We start from the raw sequence: 23,144 nt of genomic DNA on the forward strand, positions 1-23,144 counted from the left end.
ATAACTACTGCAGGGGATAATAGCCCAGTAAAGAGTTAATACAGGGCTATTGCAGGGGATATATTGCTCCGGCCAGCAATATATAAGTATATATCTATATAGATACTTGGGGGGGGGGGGGGGTATATACCAGTACAGACCAAAAGTTTGGACACACCTTCTCCTTCAAAGAGTTTTCTTTATTTTCATAACTGAAAATTGTAGATTCACACTGAAGGCATCAAAACTATGAATTAACACATGTGGAATTATATACATAACAAAAAAGTGGGAAACAACTGAAAATGTCATATTCTAGGTTCTTCAAAGTAGCCACCTTTTGCTTTGATTACTGCTTTGCACACTCTTGGCATTCTCTTGATGAGCTTCAAGAGGTAGTCACCTGAAATGGTCTTCCAACAGTCTTGAAGGGGTTCCCAGAGATGCTTAGCACTTGTTGGCCCTTTTGCCTTCACTCTGCGGTCCAGCTCACCCCAAACCATCTTGATTGGGTTCAGGTCCGGTGACTGTGGAGGCCAGGTCATCTGGCGCAGCACTCCATCACTCTCCTTCATGGTCAAATAGCCCTTACACAGCCTGGAGGTGTGTTTGGGGGTCATTGTCCTGTTGAAAAATAAATGATGGTCCAACTAAACGCAAACCGGAAGGAATAGCATGCCCAACAGTGTCACCAGCAAAGCACCATCACACCTCCTCCTCCATGCTTCACGGTGGGAACCAGGCATGTAGAGTCCATCCGTTCACCTTTTCTGTGTCTCACAAAGACACGGTGGTTGGAACCAAAGATCTCAAATTTGGACTCATCAGACCAAAGCACAGATTTCCACTGGTCTAATGTCCATTCCTTGTGTTCTTTAGCCCCAACAAGTCTCTTCTGCTTGTTGCCTGTCCTTAGCAGTGGTTTCCTAGCAGATATTCTACCATGAAGGCCTGATTCACACAGTCTCCTCTTAACAGTTGTTCTAGAGATGTCTGCTGCTAGAACTCTGTGTGGCATTGACCTGGTCTCTAATCTGAGCTGCTGTTAACCTGCGATTTCTGAGGCTGGTGACTCTGATGAACTTATCCTCCGCAGCAGAGGTGACTCTTGGTCTTCCTTTCCTGGGGCGGTCCGCATGTGAGCCAGTTTCTTTGTAGCGCTTGAAGGTTTTTGTGACTGCACTTAGGGACACTTTCAAAGTTTTACCAATTTTTCGGACTGACTGACCTTCATTTCTTAAAGTAATGATGGCCACTCGTTTTTCTTTACTTAGCTGCTTTTTTTCATTGCCATAATACAAATTCTAACAGTCTATTCAGTAGGACTATCAGCTGTGTATCCACCTGACTTCTCCACAACGCAACTGATGGTCCCAACCCCATTTATAAGGCAAGAAATCCCACTTATTAAATCTGACAGGGTAAAACTGTGAAGTGAAACCCATTTCAGGTGACTACCTCTTGAAGCTCATCAAGAGAATGCCAAGAGTGTGCAAAGCAGTAATCAAAGCAAAAGGTGGCTACTTTGAAGAACCTAGAATATGACATATTTTCAGTTGTTTCACACTTTTTTGTTATGTATATCATTTCACATGTGTTAATTCATAGTTTGATGCCTTCAGTGTGAATCTACAATTTTCATAGTCGTGAAAATAAAGAAAACTCTTTGAAGGAGAAGGTGTCCAAACTTTTGTTCTGTATATATATGTGTGTGTGTGTGTGTGTGTGTGTGTATGTGTATAATATATATATATACACACATTACAGTGGATATAAAAAGTCTACACACCCCTTTTTAAAATGTCAGGTTTCTGTGCTGTAAAAAAAAGAGAGACAAAGATAAATCATTTCAGAACTTTTTCCACCTTTTTAATGTGACCTATTAACTGTACCACTCAATTGAAAAACAAACTGAAATCTTTTAGGTGGAGAGAAGAAAACAAAAAAAACTAAAATAATGTGGTTGCATAAGTGTGCACACCCTCTTATAACTGGGGATGTAGCTGTGTTCAGAGTTAAGCAATCACATTCAAAATCATGTTAAATAGGAGTCCGCATACACCAGCCATCATTTAAAGTGCCTCTGATTAACCCCAAATAAAGTTCAGCTGCTCTAGTTGGTCTTTCCTGAAATTTTCTTAGTCGCATCCCACAGCAAAAGCCATGGTCTACAGAGAGCATCCGTAGCATCAGAGGGATCTCATTGTTTAAATGTATCAGTCAGGAGAAGGGTGCAAAAGAATTTCCAAGGCATTAGATATACAATGGAACACGGTGAAGACAGTCATCAAGTGGAGAAAATATGGCACACTGGTGACATTACCAAGAACTGAACGTCGGTTCAAAATTGATGAAAAGACGATAAGAAAACTGGTCTGGGAGGCTACCAAGAGGCCTACAGCAACATTAAAGAAGCTGCAGGAATATCTAGCAAATACTGGTTCTGTGGTACATGTGACAACAATCTCCCATATTCTTCATATGTCTGGGCTATGGGGTAGAGTGGCAAGACGAAAGCCTTTTCTTATGAAGAAAAACATCCATTTTGCAAAAACATCACATTTTGCAAAAACACATCTGAAGTCTCCCAAAAGCATGTGAGAAAAGGTGTTATGGTCTGATGAAACCAAGGTTGAACTTTTTGGCTATAATTTCAAAAGATATGTTTTGGCCCAAAAACAACACTGCACATCAACAAAAGAACCGCATGCCCACAGTGAAGCATGGTGGTGGCAGCATCATGCTTTGGGGCTGTTTTTCTTCAGCTGGAACTTGGGCCTTAGTTAAGCTAGAGGGAGTTATGAACAGTTCCAAAGACCAATATTGGCATAAAACCTTCAGGCTTCTGCTAGAAAGCTGAACATGAAGAGGAACTTCATCTTTCAGCATGACAATGACCCAAAGCATACATCTAAATCAACAAAGGAATGGCTTCACTAGAAGAAGATTAAAGTTTTGGAGCCCAGACCTGAATTCGATTAAAAATCTGTGCGGTGATCTGAAGAGGGCTGTGAACAGGACATGCCCTTTCAATCTGACCGATTTGAAGTGGGCAAATCTTGCCAAGTCAAAATGTGCCATGCTGATAGACTCATACCCAAAACGACTGAGTGCTGTAATAAAATCAAAAATTGCTTCAACAAAGTATTAGTTTAAGGGTGTGCGCACTTATGCAACCATATTATTTTATTTTTATATTTTTTCTTCCCTCTCCCTAAAAGATTTCAGTTTGTTTTTCAATAGAGTTGTACATTAAAGGTGGAAAAAGTTCTGAAATGATTTATCTTTGTCTCATTTTAACAGGGGTGTGTAGACTTTTTATATCCACTGTACATACATCTGTATAGCCTGCAAACATACATGGGTAGCACTTAAGTATATACACACAGACAAGCATTACAGGGGATATGCATATCTGTACATACACCCACATGCTGGGCACATATAAGCATATCCCCATTGGCTATTTAGAGCAAATATATATATGTATATATGCAAAAGTTAGAACAACCTATTAGAGAACTCCAGTACCATACGTATAATGCACTGGGGTCTAGTGTGCAATACTATAACCAAAAAACAACAACCAATAACCCCCCAAAAAGTTTGAAAAACACTCATATAAAATATATGCAGTTTCATTAATACATAAAATATACACAAAAATAACTTTAAAGAGGACCTTTCACTACTGTATAAACTAAAAACTAACTAGATCAGTGGGCAGAGCGGCGCCCAGGGGTCCCCCTGCACACACTAGTATGCCTGGGCGCCGCTCCGTTCGCCCGGTATAGGCTCCGGTGTCTGCGCTCCCTCTGACTGATTTCTTGTAGGAGGCGTGTCCCTTGCTGCACTGCTGGCCAATCGCAGCGCACAGCTCATAGACTGGCTATGAGCTGTGCGCTGCGATTGGCCAGCACTGCAGCAAGGGACACGCCTCCTACAAAAAAATCAGTCAGAGGGAGTGCAGACACCGGAGCCTATACCGGGCGAACGGAGCGGCGCCCAGGCATACTAGTAAGTGCAGGGGGCCCCCTGGGCGCCGCTCTGCCCACTGATCTAGTTAGTTTTTACAGTAGTGAAAGGTCCTCTTTAAGGCACACTGTCATGGGAAGATGAGGAACCCCGTGTAGCTGGGAAGTATTCCCCACCCTCACACGTACCGCACTAACAAGGAGACAGACCAGAAAATCCGAAAATAGTCAGCCACACACAATGGGTCCAATATAAATTACCCAAGAATCACATATAGCTAGATACATATCCAAATAGATGTGAATAGTATCCACTACTATCACTGCCGTGTCATAGTAACCCATAAAAAACACAAAGGCCAGCCTACAGTTGCTAAGGAGCAAGAGGTCTGGTCTCAGCTGTACAAGAATATGAACAGAGCAAGGTACGGCAATAATAGGTATACTATGACAATCACTGATACATAATCAAACAAAGAACAAGCATAGGAATGTATAAATTACCCATGATGTGTGGAAGCACCGGATATCTGGACAGAGCAGTACCTCGACTCGCATTTTGTCAGGAGGTAAAAAAATGTGCACAGGTGTCCATCTTAAATAGTGAGGTCCACGCCAGGTAATACTAGTGCGCATGGTGAATGAGGAACCGATTTCACAGGAACGCGTCGCCAGAGAGTCACGTATATTGGACCCATTGTGTGTGGCTGACTATTTTCGGATTTCCTGGTCTGTCTCCTTGTTAGTGCGGTACGTGCGAGGGTGGGGATTACTTCCCCGCCTTCCCATGACCGTCTGCCTTAAGTTATTTTTGTGTATATTTTATGTATTAATAAAACTGCATATATTTTATGAGTAATGTTCAAACTTTTTTGGGGGGTTATTGTTTTTTTTTTTTGTTATTATATGCAAAAGTTAGACATATATACATATGCAAATCTACCCCTTCCCTCTACACTCTGAAACAATTCACATTGACACATTGGTTTTAAAGGTAAGTTTGCACAATGCAAAATTACCTTTCAACAGAATGCCAAAAGGTGGTGTGAACCTATGTGATGTACGGAAAGTAATACCTGCGTAGTACAACACATAAGTGTGGTTGGTGCTTTACATACTAGAGACTTCCTTGTGTTGGCCCATGACCACTGCTTTGTTTGAAGGGGGCTGGCTGATTGGCTCATTCCAGTAGCTAAGCCAGCCCCCCTTCTCAATGCCAAAAGGTGTTGTGAACCTATGTGATGTATGGTAAATAATACCTGTGTAGTACTACACATACACTGTAGAAAATGTCCTGCTGCCCATGCTGCCACTAAGTGTTGTTAGTGCTTGACACTAGAGACTTCCTTGTGTTGCCCCGTTACAACTGCTGTGTTTGAAGGGGCTGTCGGATTCCCGTAGCTAAGCCAGTCCCCCTCCTCAGTCACAGCCAGTCAGCCATCCCCCTTCACACACAGCTGACACAGGGAACTCTTTTCTGCGTCAAACACAAGCCAGAATTGGAAGTGCCAGGAATAGCCCTGATCTTTGGAAGTTAGATCCCTTTTTGTTATTTAATGGTATTAGTTACCAGTATCTCCTCTAATAAACACCTATAAACTTTTTTCATTGTGGACAACCCCTTTAAAGAGGATGCAGTGAAAGTATAGTATTTAAATTTCAGGAGGTTACTTTACTGATGAGAACAAGACTTTAGGTTCTGATTTTTAAAGCAAGACTACACATACTGATTTAAGGATAGTAAACTATGTAAGTTTATTAAGGCAATAATGATCAGGCAAATTTGTCCTTCTTTTGCAAGTTAAGTATATACAAAGGATTAGAGTTGAGCGAACACCTGGATGTTTGGGTTCGAGAAGTTCAGTCGATCTTCCCGGAAATGTTCGGGTTCGGAATCCGAACCCGACCCGAACTTCGTCCCGAACCCCATTGAAGTCAATGGGGACCCGAACTTTTCGGCACTAAAAAGGCTGTAAAACAGCCCAGGAAAGGGCTAGGGGGCTGCAAAGGGCAGCAAAATGTAGTTAAATCCCCTGCAAACAAATGTGGATAGGGAAATGAATAAAAATAAAATAAATAAAAATTAACCAATATCAATTGGAGAGAGGTCCCATAGCAGAGAATCAGGCTTCATGTCACCCACCACTGGAACAGGCCACTGTCAGATATTTAGACCCCGCCACCCAGACAGAGGAGAGAGGTCCCATTGCAGAGAATCAGGCTTCATGTCATAGCAGAGAATCAGGCTTCACGTTACCCACCACTGGAACAGGCCATTGTCAGATATTTTGGCCCTGGCACCCAGACAGAGAAGAGAGGTCCCATAGCAGAGAATCAGGCTTCACGTCACCCACCACTGGAACAGGCCATTGTCAGATATTTTGGCCCTGGCACCCAGACAGAGGAGAGAGGTCCCATTGCAGAGAATCAGGCTTCACGTTACCCACCACTGGAACAGGCCATTGTCAGATATTTTGGCCCTGGCACCCAGACAGAGGAGAGAGGTCCCATAGCAGAGAATCGGGCTTCACGTCACCCACCACTGGAACAGGCCACTGTCAGATATTTTTAGGCCCCGGCACCCAGACAGAGGAGAGAGGTCCCATAGCAGAGAATCAGGCTTCATGTCAGCAGAGAATCAGGCTTCATGTCATAGCAGAGAATCAGGCTTCATGTCATAGCAGAGAATCAGGCTTCATGTCATAGCAGAGAATCAGGCTTCAAGTGATAGCAGAGAATCAGGCTTCACATCACCCACCACTGGAACAGGCCATTGTCAGATATTTAGGCCCCGGCACCCAGACAGAGGAGAGAGGTCCCATAGCAGAGAATCAGGCTTCATGTCATAGCAGAGAATCATGCTTCATGTCACCCAACACTGGAACAGGCCACTGTCAGATATTTAGGCCCCGGCACCCAGACAGAGGAGAGAGGTCCCATAGCAGAGATTCAGGCTTCATGTCATAGCAGAGAATCAGGCTTCACGTCACCCAAAACTGGAACAGTCCATTGTCAGATATTTAGGCCCCGGCACCCAGACAGAGGAGAGAGGTCCCATAGCAGAGATTCAGGCTTCATGTCATAGCAGAGAATCAGGCTTCACGTCACCCAAAACTGGAACAGTCCATTGTAAGATATTTAGGCCCCGGCACCCAGACAGAGGAGAGAGGTCCCATAGCAGAGAATCATGCTTCATGTCACCCAACACTGGAACAGGCCACAGTCAGATATTTTTAGGCCCCGACACCCAGACAGAGGAGAGGTTCATTCAACTTTGGGTTGCCCCGCAATATAATGGTAAAATGAAAAAAAAAAATAGGATTGAATGAGGAAGTGCCCTGGAGTACAATAATATATGGTTAAGGGGAGGTAGTTATAAATGTCTAATCTGCACAAGGGATGGACAGGTCCTGTGGGATCCATGCCTGGTTCATTTTTATGAACGTCAGCTTGTCCACATTGGCTGTAGACAGGCGGCTGCGTTTGTCTGTAATGACGCCCCCTGCCGTGCTGAATACACGTTCAGACAAAACGCTGGCCGCCGGGCAGGCCAGCACCTCCAAGGCATAAAAGGCTAGCTCTGGCCTCGTGGACAATTTGGAGACCCAGAAGTTGAATGAGGCCGAACCATCAGTCAGTACGTGGAGGGGTGTGCACACGTACTGTTCCACCATGTTAGTGAAATGTTGCCTCTTGCTAACACGTTCCGTATCAGGTGGTGGTGCAGTTAGCTGTGGCATGTTGACAAAACTTTTCCACATCTCTGCCATGCTAACCCTGCCCTCAGAGGAGCTGGCCGTGACACAGCTGCCTTGGCGACCTCTTGCTCCTCCTCTGCCTTGGCCTTGGGCTTCCACTTGTTCCCCTGTGACATTTGGGAATGCTCTCAGTAGCGCGTCTACCAATGTGCGCTTGTACTCGCACATCTTCCTATCACACTCCAGTGCAGGAAGTAAGGTGGGCACATTGTCTTTGTACCGTGGATCCAGCAGGGTGGCAACCCAGTAGTCCGCACACGTTAAAATGTGGGCAACTCTGCTGTCGTTGCGCAGGCACTGCAGCATGTAGTCGCTCATGTGTGCCAGGCTGCCGAGAGGTAAGGACAAGCTGTCCTCTGTGGGAGGCGTATCGTCATCGTTCTGCATTTCCCCCCAGCCACGCACCAGTGATGGGCCCGAGCTGCGTTGGGTGCCACCCCGCTGTGAACATGCTTCATCCTCATCCTCCTCATCCTCGTCCTCCAGTAGTGGGCCCTGGCTGGCCACATTTGTACCTGGCCTCTGCTGTTGCAAAAAACCTCCCTCTGAGTCACTTCTAAGAGACTGGCCTGAAAGTGCTAAAAATGACCCCTCTTCCTCCTCCTCCTGGGCCACCTCCTCTTCCATCATCGCCCTAAGTGTTTTCTCAAGGAGACATAGAAGTGGTATTGTAACGCTGATAACGGCGTCATCGCCAGTGGCCATGTTGGTGGAGTATTCGAAACAGCGCACCAGGGCACACAGGTCTCGCATGGAGGCCCAGTCATTGGTGAAGTGGTGCTGTTCCACAGTGCGACTGACCCGTGCGTGCTGCAGCTGAAACTCCACTATGGCCTTCTGCTGCTCGCACAGTCTGTCCAGCATGTGCAAGGTGGAGTTCCACCTGGTGGGCACGTCGCATATGAGGCGGTGAGTGGGAAGGCCGAAGTTACGCTGTAGCGAGCAGCGGCAGGATGTGAACGCCAAAAGCGCGAACAGACGGCCCGCACTTTATGTAGCAGCTCTGACATGTCGGGGTAGTTGTGAATGAACTTCTGCACCACCAAATTCAGCACATGCGCCAGGCAAGGGATGTGCGTCAAACCGGCTAGTCCCAGAGCTGCAACGAGATTTCGCCCATTATCGCACACCACCAGGCCGGGCTTGAGGCTCACCGGCAGCAACCACTCGTCGGTCTGTTGTTCTATACCCCGCCACAACTCCTGTGCGGTGTGGGGCCTGTCCCCCAAACATATGAGTTTCAGAATGGCCTGCTGACGTTTACCCCGGGCTGTGCTGAAGTTGGTGGTGAAGGTGTGTGGCTGACTGGATAAGCAGGTGGAAGAAGAGGAGGAGGAAGTTGAGTAGGAGGAGGAGGCAACAGGAGGCAAAGAATGTTGCCCTGCGATCCTTGGCGGCGGAAGGACGTGCGCCAAACAGCTCTCCGCCTGGGGCCCAGCCGCCACTACATTTACCCAGTGTGCAGTTAGGGAGATATAGCGTCCCTGGCCATGCTTACTGGTCCACGTATCTGTGGTTAGGTGAACCTTGCCACAGATGGCGTTGCGCAGTGAACACTTGATTTTATCGGATACTTGGTTGTGCAGGGAAGGCATGGCTCTCTTGGAGAAGTAGTGGCGGCTGGGAACAACATACTGTGGGACAGCAAGCGACATGAGCTGTTTGAAGCTGTCTGTGTCAACCAGCCTGAATGACAGCATTTCATAGGCCAGTAGTTTTGAAATGCTGGCATTCAGGGCCAGGGATCGAGGGTGGCTAGGTGGGAATTTACGCTTTCTCTCAAATGTTTGTGAGATGGAGAGCTGAACACTGCCGTGTGACATGGTTGAGATGCTTGGTGACGGAGGTGGTGGTGTTGGTGGTACATCCCCTGTTTGCTGGGCGGCAGGTGCCAACGTTCCTCCAGAGGCGGAGGAAGAGGCCGAGGCGGCAGCAGTAGAAGAGGTAGCAGGGGGAGCCTGAGTGAGTTCCTTGTTTTTAAGGTGTTTACTCCACTGCAGTTCATGCTTTGCATGCAGGTGCCTGGTTATGCAGGTTGTGCTAAGGTTCAGAACGTTAATGCCTCGCTTCAGGCTCTGATGGCACAGCGTGCAAACCACTCGGGTCTTCTCGTCAGCACATTGTTTTAAGAAGTGCCATGCCAGGGAACTCCTTGAAGCTGCCTTTGGGGTGCTCGGTCCCAGATGGCGGCGGTCAGTAGCAGGCGGAGTCTCTTGGCGGCGGGTGTTCTGCTTTTGCCCACTGCTCCCTCTTTTGCTACACTGTTGGCTCGGTCTCACCACTGCCTCTTCCTCCGAACTCTGAAAGTCAGTGGCATGACCTTCATTCCATGTGGGGTCTAGGACCTCATCATCCCCTGCATCGTCTTCCACCCAGTCTTCCTCCCTGACCTCCTGTTCAGTCTGCACACTGCAGAAAGACGCAGCAGTTGGCACCTGCTGAGGTGGTATTCCCATGTCCTCATCATCAGGAAACATAAGTGGTTGTGCGTCAGTGCATTCTATATCTTCCACTGCTGGGGAAGGGCTAGGTGGATGCCCTTGGGAAACCCTGCCAGCAGAGTCTTCAACCAGCATAAGAGACTGCTGCATAACTTGAGGCTCAGACAGTTTCCCTGATATGCATGGGGGTGATGTGACAGACTGATGGGCTTGGTTTTCAGGCGCCATCTGTGCACTTTCTGCAGAAGACTGGGTGGGAGATAATGTGAACGTGCTGGATCCACTGTCGGCCACCCAATTGACTAATGCCTGTACCTGCTCAGGCCTTACCATCCTTAGAACGGCATTGGGCCCCACCAAATATCTCTGTAAATTCTGGCAGCTACTGGGACCTGAGGTAGTTGGTTCACTAGGACGTGTGGCTGTGGCAGAACGGCCACGTCCTCTCCCAGCACCAGAGGGTCCACTAACACCACCACGACCATGTCCGCGTCCCTTACTAGATGTTTTCCTCATTGTTACCGTTCACCACAATAAGAAAAAAAATTATTTGGCCCAATGTATTGAATTCAAATTCAGGCCTTTTATTACAGACACCTAACACTATCTGGCTATCTATTTAGGTACCGTATTACACTAATACAGGCACAGCAGTAACGACAGATTTAGCTGAATATAAATTGTAGGCCTAGTATTTAGGCGCTGGATGACAGGTATACGTTTACGGACAGAATTAGACTTGGAAATGCACAGTAGCGTGTGAAGTTATTGAGGATGACCCTATCCGCACCTTCAATCTAATATTCCCATTTATGGATAGATTTAAAGTTGGCCTGATACAGCAGAAACCGCTGATTTAGGGAATTGCTAAGTTGGGAATTGTATTTCAACCCAGAACAAAAACTGTGCTTTGGCGGACACCAAATAACTTGACCAGCCACAGCAGTAACAACAGATTTAGCTGAATATAAATTGTAGGCCTAGTATTTAGGCGCTGGATGACAGGTATACATTTACGGACAGAATTAGACTTGGAAATGCACGGTAGCGTGTGAAGTTATTGAGGATGACCCTATCCTCACCTTCAATTTAATATACCCTTTTATGGATAGATTTAAACTTGGCCTGATACAGCAGAAACCACTAATTTAGGGAATTGCTAAGTTGGGAATTGTATTTCAACCCAGAACAAAAATATATCCTTTGCCAGACAGCAGACAGTATTACAATTGGCTAGCCACAGCTGAAACACCAGATTTAGGGTACTGCTATTTTGGCAATTGTATTTCACCCCTCAATAAAATAGCAAGCTCCGCCATGCCCCTGATGTAGGATATAGCAAAAAAAAAAACCACACTATTGATGGTTAAATGGACTTGGTGGCAGCTTGTGCTGGCGCACCACAAGACACAAAATGGCTGCCGATCACCCCAGAAAAAAGTGACTGAAAAACGCTCTGGGCAGCCTAAAAACAGTGAGCAATTGAATAGCAGAAGATGAATGATTCACAGCTGTAGATCGATCACTTCATTAAGTGTTTTTGCTGAGTAAATCCCTGTCTAGTGCCTAATCTCGCCCTAACAGCAGCAGCTGCATCCTCTCCCTACACTGATCAGAGCAGAGTGACGTGCGGCGCTACGTGACTCCAGCTTAAATAGAGGCTGGGTCACATGCTGCACTGGCCAATCACAGCCATGCCAATAGTAGGCATGGCTGTGATGGCCTCTTGGGGCAAGTAGTATGACGCTTGTTGATTGGCTGCTTTGCAGCCTTTCAAAAAGCGCCGAACACCGAACCCGAACCCGGACTTTTACGAAAATGTTCGGGTTCGGGTTCGTGTCACGGACACCCCAAACTATACAGTTCGGGTTCGCTCATCCCTACAAAGCATCAAAAACTTACATCACCGATTTAGTAAACTTCACCTGACATCAACACGTCAACTGGGAAGTCCTTTCAGCGAGTCTGAGGCTTGATCGGGAAAACACTGATTAGGTCCCTATGCGAGCGTCCACTTGTAGGATGAGCTTCTGACTTCTTTCCTCAAGGGTTACTGCTTTATACCAATTAAACAAAAAGCTCCTTTTCTTAGTGGAATGTAGCCAGCGCATGCGCTCCATATTTGTCACCATGTACGTATTGTTCCTGTGCCTTCACCCCAGACCATGGAGCGGACAGTTCCCAGGTCCGCAGCGAGTCAGTATCCCAAAACAACCTTGAGAAAATATGTAGACAAAGCCTTACTCCCTGTACCTGCATTTACAGGTCTTAAAATGAATTTTAAATGAACAGATACAAAATGGAATTCAAATGATCATAAACTACATCTTCACAATTTAGAGGTACAGGTTGTCTGCCACCCTAGATAACCTGAATCGGGTGGTACAGTCGGGCAAAAAAGTATTTAGTCAGCCACCAATTGTGCAAGTTCTCCCACCTAAGGGCTCTTTCACACTTGCGGCAGGACGGATCCGGCAGGCTGGTCTCCCTGTCTGATCCGTCCTTCCGCTGTTTCGCCGAGCCGCCGGACCGCCGCTCCATCCCCATTGACTATAATGGGGACGGGGGCTGAGCTCCGGCGCAGCACGGCGGTGCACGGCGAAAGCCGCCGGACTAAAAAGTCGGACATGCAGCCCCAGTCCCCATTGACTATAAGCGGCGGTCCGGCGGCTCGGCGAAACAGCGGAAGGACGGATCTGACAGGGAGACCAGCCTGCCGGATCCGTCCTGCCGCAAGTGTGAAAGAGCCCTTAAAAGATGAGAGGCCTGTAATTGTTATCATAGGTATACCTCAACTATGAGAGACATAATAAGAAAAAAAAAATCACAGTCTGATTTTTAAAGAATTTATTTGCAAATTATAGTGGAAAATAAGTATTTGGTCAATAACAAAAGTTCATCTCAACACTTTGTTATAGACCCTTTGTTGGCAATGACAGAGGTCAAACGTTTTCTGTAAGTCTTCACAAGCTTTTCACACACTGTTACTGGTATTTTGGCCCATTCCTCCATGCAGATCTCCTCTAGAGCAGTGATGTTTTGGGGCTATCGCTGGGCAACACGGACTTTCAACTCCCTCCAAAGGTTTTCTATGGGGTTGAGAATGGAGACTGGCTAGGCCACTCCAGGACCTTGAAATGCCCGGGCGGTGTGTTTGGGATCATTGTCATGCTGAAAGACCCAGCCACGTTTCATCTTCAATGCCCTTGCTGATGGAAGGAGGTTTTCACTCAAAATCTCACGATACATGGCCACATTAATTCTTTCCTTTACTCGGATCAGTCGTCCTGGTCCCTTTGCAGAAAAACCGCCCCAAAGCATGATGTTTCCACCCCCATGCTTCACATTAGGTATGGTGTTCTTTGCATGCTACTGAGCATTCTTTGTCCTCCAAACACGACGAGCTGAGTTTTTACCAAAAAGTTCTACTTTGGTTTCATCTGACCATATGACATTCTCCCAGTCCTCTTCTGGATCATCCAAATACTCTCTAGCAAACTTCAGACGGGCCCGGACATGTACTGGCTTAAGCAGGGGGACACGTCTGGCACTGCAGGATTTGGGTCCCTGGCAGCGTAGTGTGTTACTGATGGTAGCCTTTGTTACTTTGGTCCCAGCTCTCTGCAGGTCATTCACTAGGTCCCCTCGTGTGGTTCTGGGATTTTTAAATTTTGACTTCACGGGGTGAGATCTTGTGTGGAGCCCCAGATCGAGGGAGATTATCAGTGATCTCGTATGTTTTCCATTTTCTAATCATTTCTCCCACAGTTGATTTCTTCACACCAAGCTGTTTGCCTATTGCAGATTCAGTCTGCTCAGCCTGGCGCAGGTCTACAATTTTGTTTCTGGTGTCCTTCGACAGCTCTTTGGCCATAGTGGAGTTTGGAGTGTGACTGTTTGAGGTTGTAGACAGGTGTCTTTTATACCGATAACAAGTTCAAACATGTGCCATTAATACAGGTAACGAGTGAAGGACAGAGGAGACTCTTATAGAAGAAGTTACAGGTCTGTGAGAGCCAGAAATCTTGCTTGTTTGTAGGTGACCAAATACTTATTTTACCAAGGAAATACCAATTAATTGATTAGAAATCCTACAATGTGATTTCCTGTATTCTTTCCCCCCATTCTGACTCTCATAGTTGAAGTGTACCTATGATGAAAATTACAGGCCTCTCTCATCTTTTTAAGTGGAAGAACTTGCACAATTGGTGGCTGACTAAATACTTTTTTGCCCCACTATAAGTAAGGCTTGAAATGCTTGAGTGTAGCTTTCCCTTTGGCGTTTTTGGATTTTCTCCTCTCTCATGCGATCACATAATTACCATATTAATTTGCCTCACTTGCCTCTGAATACTAGGAAAACACAACACATTCATGTGAAAAGTTTACTTTTCAGGCCGACTGTGCCTTATAGGTAAGGGCTCATGCACACGACTGTATGTATTTTGCAGTCCGCAAAAATACGGATGACATCTGTGTGCATTCTGTATTTTGAGATACGGAACAGCTGGCCCCTAATAATACAATACTATCCTTGTCCGTAATGCGGACAATAATAGGACATGTTCTATTTTTTCTGTGGAACGGAAATACGGACATACGAAAACGGAATGCACACGGAGTAACTTCCGTTTTTGCATACCAAGAAGTAGAAAATGTGCTTGTGGAAGATGTATGGTTCTTGTCAATATGAGCACATAGAAAGCTGGTGTACTATACTTGAGAACATCAACTGGATTACTAGGCACTCACATATCGCATATTTTTGCACAAAGTACCCATTTTATGATGTATTAGGATGCATAAGTAACGTGCAAAATTGCATTGGTTGCTAACTACATCTGCTGTTTCTATGCCAGTATGTCATTACATGGTTGACCTGTTTTTTAAAGAATGTATAGGAGCTTTGGGAATTTTTAATCCCAGCTAAGTCTGTAAATTTACTCAATGTGATACGTTTAAACAGCTGATTAGTATATCCATTGTAAATCTGCCCCTATTCTAATTAGAAACTTTTTATTTATTTTTTTATATCGTGGTGTACGATATCCAGTTTGTAAACTTTAAGGTATACCTATTGTTTTAGGTGAGTTTTAGAAGTAATAGTATTTCTGACTCTATGGGGGTCATTTATTAACCACCTCCCGTCCGCACGTTGACTATAAATGTCCAGGAGGTGGTTCTCTATTTCTGAATGGACGCTCCAGAACGTCTGTTCAGAAACTGCATCTGCAATATAAAATAGACATATTTGGTATTGCCTCGTCCGTGACGGTCGGCTCTATAAATATATCACATAATCGACCCAGTCCAATAAACACCATAAATAATAATAATAATAGTTGTCCCTACATAAGAAAATCTCAAAAAAAAAAAAAAAAACTATAGCTCTTAGAACATGGAGACACTAAAACATAATTTTTTTTGTTTTAAAAAATGCTATTATTGTGTTAAAGGGAAATAAATAAAAAAAAGTTTACATATTAGGTATTGCCGCATCCATAAAAACCAGCCCTATAAAAACAGCACATGACCTACGGGTGAACACCGTAAAAAAAATATATATATATTTGTCAAAACAAGCAATTTTTGTCACCTTGCATCACAAAAAGTGCAACACCAAGTGATAAAAAAGGCGTATGTCCCACAAAATGGTACCAATAAAACCGTCACCTCATCCCGCAAAAATTGAGCCCCTACATAAGAAAATCTCTCAAAAAATAAAAAAACTATAGCTCTCAGAACATGGAAACATTAAAACATATTTTTTTTTATTTCAAAAATGCTATTATTGTGTAAAACTTAAATAAATAAGAAAAAGTATACATATTAGGTATCGTCACGTCCGTAACAATCTGCTCTATAAAAATGTCACTTGACTGAACCCCTCAGATGAAAGCTGTAAAAATAAATAAATAAAAACTGCTAAAACAACCAATTTTTTGGTCACCTTGCCCCATAAAGTGTTATAATGAATGATCAAAAAATCATATGTACCCAAAAATAGTACCAATAAAACTGGCACCTTATCCCCTAGTTTCCAAAATGGGATCACTTCTTGGTAGTTTCTACTGTAAGGGTGCATCAGGGGGGCTTCAAATGGGACATGGCATCTAAAAACCATGTGGAGTTCCTTTTCTTCCGCGCCTACCGTGTGCCCATACAGCAGTTTATGACCACATGTGGGGTGTTTCTGTAAACCGCAGAATCTGGGTAATAAATATTACGTTTTGTTTGGCTGTTAACCATCGATGTGTTAAAGAAAAAATTGGATTAAAATGGAAAATCTGCCAAAAAAGTGAAATTTTAAAATTTGATCTCCATTTTTCTTTAATTCTTGTGGAACGCCTAAAGTGTTAACAAAGTTTGTAAAATCGATTTTAAGTAACTTGAGGGGTGTAGTTTCTACAATTGGGTCATTTATGGGGGCATCCACTATGTAAGCCCCACAAAGTGACTTCAGACATGAACTGGTCCTTAAAAAGTGGGTTTTGGCAATTTTGAAGAATTGCTTCTAAACTTCTAAGCCTTTTAACGTTTAAAAGAAAACATTTCCAAAATGATGCCAACATAAAATAGACATATGGGGAATGTTAAGTAATAAATATTTTATGAGGTATCACTTTCTGTTTTAAAAGCAGAGAAATTGAAATTTAGAAAATTGCCAATTTTTCGAAATTTTGGGTAAATGTTTGATTTTTTCATGAAGTACAATGTGTCACGAGAAAACAATCTCTTAATGACTTGGATAAGTAAAGGCGTTCCAAAGTTATTACCACATAAAGTGAGATATGTCAGTTTTGCAAAATTAGGCCTGGTCAGGAAGGGGGCAAATGTCCCAGATGGGAAGTGGTTAAGCAGAAATATGCCTAAATTAGGTGTATTTTTGGCACAGATTACAATGGCAAAGGTCCTTTGTGCCGCAATGTGTGACTTCTCTCTGTTCATGCCAAGTCTACAACAGGGGGCGGGGAAGGGGCTGGGCCAGGCGCCCCATCTAATTTACCGTTGTTCGCCTGTTTTAGACGTAGAAAAAGGTTTAAATGTAAGACCGCAAGGAAGCTGGCTTACATTTAGAAGTGGTGGGCGATCTGCCGCAGTTATGTAGAGGCGCCGGCCTCTACATAACTGCCCAGTGCAGGGGTTTATTAAGACCGGCGTCTAAAACACTGATCTTAATAAATGACCCCTTATACAGTTGAAACCAGAAGTTTATATACACTATATAAAAAGACACATATGCATGTATTTCTCAATATCTGACATGAAATCAGAATAAACCTTTCCTGTTTTTGGTCAATTAGGATTACCATAATTATTATTATTTGCCAAATGCCAGAATAATAAGAGAGAGAGAGAGAGAGAGAGTGTGTGTTTTAAGGCATTTTATTACTTTCTGCAAAGTCAAAAGTTTACATACATTTCATTAATGTTTGGTACCATTGTCCTTTAACTGTATGACTTGGGTCAAACGTTTTGGATATTCTTCCACAAGCTTCTCACAATAGTTAGTCGGAATTTGGACCCTTTCCTCCTGACAAAACTGGTGTAACTGAGCCATGTTTATTGTAGAGTTGTTGCGATACCAAATTTTTGATTCGGTTTCGATACCATGAAAAAGTTTTGCGATACTCGATACCACGCGAAAAAAATAAACCAAAAAAGCCACGTGCATTCCGCATTTTTTAAAATGGCGAATCGCGCAGTTTTTATTTATTTTTTTCTGTTCCGGCATTCACCACCTAGATTTTTTTAAATATTTTAATAGTTTGGACTTTTCTGACGTGGCGATATGTAATATGTTTATTATTTATATATTTTATATGTGAAATTGGGAAAAGGGGGTGATTTATACTTCATATTTTGGTGTTTTTTTTTTTTTTCACTTTTTATTTAATAACTATTTCCCCCTTAGGGGCTAGAACCTGGGATCTTTCATCCCTTGTCCTATTCAGCATGATAGAGCTCTATCAGGGTGAATAGGACTTCACACTGTCCCTGCTGCTCTGTGCTTTGTGCACACAGCATCAGGGATGTTACCATGGCAACCAGGGCTTCTGTAGCGTCCTGGCTGCCATGGTAACCGATCGGAGCCCCAGGCTTACACAGCTGGGGCTCCGATCAGAAGCTGCCACTGCACCACCAATGAGGGGGAGGGGAGAGGTCCCTGTGGCCACTGCCACCAATGATTTTAATACTAGGGGGTTGAGAGGGGCCGGCGCACTGTGCCACCAATGATTTTAATGGGATGGGGGATTGAGGGGGGGGCACACTGCACCACCAATGATAATTACCCCTTTATACAGGAGGCGGGTACTGGCAGATCAGCGGCAGTTAACCCCTTAGGTGCCGCACCTGAGGGGTTAACTGCCGCTGATCGCAGCTCCCTGTCAGGGGCAGGGTGCCGGCAATGCGATTCTGCTGCCGGCATCCGCCTCCTGTATTGTGTGTTAAAGACTGACTACTTTATATGGGACTCCAGACTTTCACTATTAGGCTACACAGAGCGGCGCCCAGAGATGTCCCAGCACTCACCATTAGTCCTGGGCGCCGCTCCGTTCGCCCGCAGTGCCCCATTACTGTCTCCTCTCCTGCTCCACATGCTGCTGATTACTATCGGAGCGATGGGAGGAGACATCAGCTTCACTAGTGGGCGTTCCTTCTCCCTGGCTGTAGCGCTGTCCAATCGCAGCACAGGGAGAAGGAACGCCCACTAGTAAAGCTGATGTCTCCTCCCATCGCTCCGATAGTAATCAGCAGCATGTGGAGCAGGAGAGGAGACAGTGATCGGGCACTGCGGGCGAACGGAGCGGCGCCCAGGACTAATGGTGAGTGCTGAGACATCGCTGGGCGCCGCTCTGTGTGGGAATAGTCCTATCATTGGTGGCGCAGTGCGCCCGCCCCTCCTCCGCCCCTCTCTTCTCATTGGTGGCAGCGGCAGCAGCACAGTGGGGAGGGAGGACATCTTCCTTCTCCCCGTGCTGCTAAGAGAACATGAGCGCGCCGACAGCAGAAAAACTGAAATCCCGGTATCGTATCGATACCGGGACAAAAGTATCGATTGGGTATCGAAATTTCGATACCCGCAACAACCCTAGTTTATTGGTCACCTTGCTCGAACCTGCCTTTTCAGCTTTGCCCATAAATTTGAAATAGGATTAAGATCAGGGCTTTGCGATGGCCAAAACATTGACTTTGTTATCCTTAAGCCACTTTGTAACCAGTTTGGCAGTATGCTTCGGGTCATTGTCCATTTGGAAGACCCATTTCCGCCCAAGCTTTGACTTCCTGGCTGATGTCTTGAGATCTCACTTCAGTATTTCCACATAATCTTCTTTCCTCATTATGCCATCTATTTTGTGAAGAGCACCAGTTCCTCCTGCAGCAAAATAACCCCACAGCATGATGCTGCCACCCCCGTGTTTCACAGTTGGGATGGTGTTCTTAGGCTTCCAAAGTTCTCCCTTTTTCCTCCAAACGTAACGATGGTCATTATGGCCAAAAAGTTCAATTTTAGTTTCGTCAGACCACAGGACATGTCTCCAAAAATGTAGGTCTTTGCATTTGCAAACATTAATATGGCTTTATGTTTCTTTTGGCGTAATGGCTGCTTCCTGGCAGAGTGGCCTTTCAGCCCATGTTCATACAGTACTCGTTACACGTTTCACTGTGGATATTGACACAATCTTACCAGCTTCTGCAATCATCTTCACAAGGTCTTTTGCTTTTGTTGAAATGCACATGTCGGACCAAAGAACGTTCATCTCTGAGACATAGAACCCGTCCCCTTCCTGAGCAGTATGATAGCTGGACAGTCCCATCTTGTTTGTACTTGTGTATAACTGTTTGTACAGATGAACGAGGCACCATTAGGCATCTTAAAATTACACCCAAGGTTGAGCCAGACTTGTGCAAGTCCACAATTCTCTTCCTGATATCTTGGCTGATTTCTTTAGACTTTCCCATGATGCTACACAAAGAAGCAGTGTGTTTCAGGTGTGCATTTAAAAAATACTTCCACAGGTGGGTCTCTAATTAACTCAGATGTTGCCAACAAACCTAACAGAAGCTTCCGAACACATGACATCATCATATGGGCAGTCCAGAATTGTTTAAAGGCAGAGTTATCTTAGTATATGTTAACTTTAAAACATTCTCTCTCTGTTTATTACTGTTATTATGTTAACAGTAATAAACATGCCTTAAAACATTCTCTCTCTCATTATTCTGGCATTTGGCAAATAATAATATTTATGGTAATCCTAATTGACCAAAAACAGGAAAGGCTTATTCTGATTTCATGTCAGATATTGAGAAAAAACATGCATATATGTCTTTTATACACTGTGTGTAAACTTCTGGTTTCAACTGTATTTCTGACCATTGCGTGTATGGTGCATTTTTCCCATCCACAAATGCTTGGCAATTTTTCACTACCTCTACCCCAGAAGGGGGTGAAAATTAAATTTTCATTATGCTCCCCTGTATTCTGGAGCACTGCCCACAATTTTGTGCTGACTTCTAATTCACTGAGGATTCAGATTATAGTGTCCTAGTTGAGCAACCCCGGGGGTCACTCTGCCTCAGTACTATGATTTATGATCTTCTCCACCATAAGAGCTGGCAGCCTTTTTGCAGATGGCCCATTCCCACAAACAAATGCAGCTTTTACATGGGTAGATTATTGGACCTGTTGGTTCATGGAAGTTAATGGTCATGTAAATGCTTGTTCCCAGTAATTGCCGGACGACAGACATTGAATCAGGCCATAGAAATGGTTGCTGGATTTAAATGTAGTTTTAAGACTTGTTTCACATTTGCATTAAACATCTCCGGCAGGCTGTTCTGGCAGGGAGCAGCCTGCTGGAGATGACTGGATCCGGCATTGCCGGATACCACCTGATACCCTCTGGCCCCATTAACTATAGTGGGGACCGGCGGAACTCTGGACGCAACCTGGCAAACCTGCCATGAATCGGGCTGACAAAAAAAGCTGTACGCGTATTTATTTATTTTGATCTGTCCAACGCAAATGTGAAACAAGCCGGCAATGATCGGGAATAAATGGTTTATTCCTGATCATTATCCTGAGTAATTATGAGCTCATGAAAATGGGCCCTAAGGGCTAATACACAGAGCACTTATTGGGAGCTAACTGGTCATTCCTGCTCATTGCCTGCTCATTGGCAGCATTTACATACAGCACAGATCACTTTAATATAGGCATGAATGATCATCACTACGATCATTCGTTCCCATATTTATTTATTTTCAGCAGACAATTACTGTTCACATTTTTGCCGGGTGATCGGTGTGTTAGTGCAACATTCATTTCCGATAATCTGCCCATGTAAATGGGCCCTAAAGCATTAGAAAAACACCCTATAAGATATTTCAAAGAAATAATTGCTTTGCTAGGCTAAGCTAAGACTCACTTCTTGTGATCCATCAGTAAGGGACTTCTGTCCAAGAGTACCATCAGTACAAGATTTTATTTTCCTGGTTTGACCTGTTTCATACATTTAATGCCCTATCCTGCAATAAAATTTTCATTGCTCATTCAATTGTGAATGTGTGAATAGTTAAATCCCGATTCTTGATAACTTCTACTGTACATAGCAGAATGTACAAAGGTTTATTACAGACTGACCTTTGGAAGACACATAGCAAAGAAAACCTCAACAAAACTCAATTATCCTCAGTGCAATAAATTAAACAATACTGAGAAGTTATTTTGTGTGCAAGTGTTCTGACAATAGTATACTAGGTTCCTTAGTATACTACGGGAACAGCTAACTGTTTGCTTACAATATTGCTGATTGAGAGGAACATAACTATTGGGTTTATTGTGAATTTTAACCCCTTAATGGCAAACTCATTTTGTTTTTCAGTTTTTGCCTCTCCATGTTTAAGCAGCAATGACTTTTTTTTTCATTGACATGGCTGTATAAGGCCTAGTTTTAAGTGAGAGGAATTGCATTTTCTGTCCTGTTTGAAGGTACATATAAAATAATATAACAAAATAATAGCAAAGACAGGTGCACTCTGCGGTCTTACTAAACCCGCAAACTGATTTTAAAATCGAGAGATTAGCCAACATGTCCTACGGTGTAGGACATGTCTGAGCCCGAGCACCGCGCCAAGGTTTCTCAAGTAGCTCGAGACCTAACACTCACCTACCTGTGCCTATGTGGGCAATACCAGGAGCCAGTGGGTGAATTACAGGAGCATGAGGCCGACTCACAAACAACTTACCAGTTACCTCCAGCATGTAACCATGCTAGCAATGGGAGGAGGGAGGAGTCTGCGAGTCCCACTCAAGACTGGCTGATTATTGCTCCTGTAATTTGCCCACTGGCTCCTGGTATTGCCCACATAGGCACAGGTAGGTGAGTGTTAGGTCCCGAGCTACTTGAGAAACCTTGGCGCGGTGCTCGGGCTCAGACACGTCCTACACCGTAGGACATGTTGGCTTATCTCTCAATTTAAAAATCAGTTTAAGGGTTTAGTAAGACCGCAGAGTGCACCTGTCTTTGCTAATATTTTGTTATATTGTTATCTTGATTATCACATCCACATAATTGCTGTCTTATGTAGGATGTCTATTGTGGTACTTGTGGTTCGCTGCGGTCATCCTCCACTGTATGCATTTTTGCTGGGGATCGTCATTAGCAACGGGCCAAAAGTGCAGGATTTGCTCCCCTGCATATATATGCACAACTGCATGTGGGTTTGAGCACTTCCTGCTTGTTTAATAACACGCCATTCTTTTCAGTTTGTATACATATAAAATACTTTGTAATTTGTTTACGTTTATTTTATTTTTTTTCCCTTTATTGATTATACTGTACATATTTCACACTGAATAACCTGTAAATTTTTTAAATCTCTTTTGGAAGTAGTGTCTTAAAAATGTTTTTATACTTATAACATATTAGCATACTCCTGTGTTCATGTGTCTCTATGGTGCAGGCTGCAGTTAGGGCAACACC

Source organism: Bufo gargarizans, chromosome 5, assembly GCF_014858855.1.
Source record: "Bufo gargarizans isolate SCDJY-AF-19 chromosome 5, ASM1485885v1, whole genome shotgun sequence".
In the NCBI taxonomy this organism is placed as follows: Eukaryota; Metazoa; Chordata; class Amphibia; order Anura; family Bufonidae; genus Bufo; species Bufo gargarizans.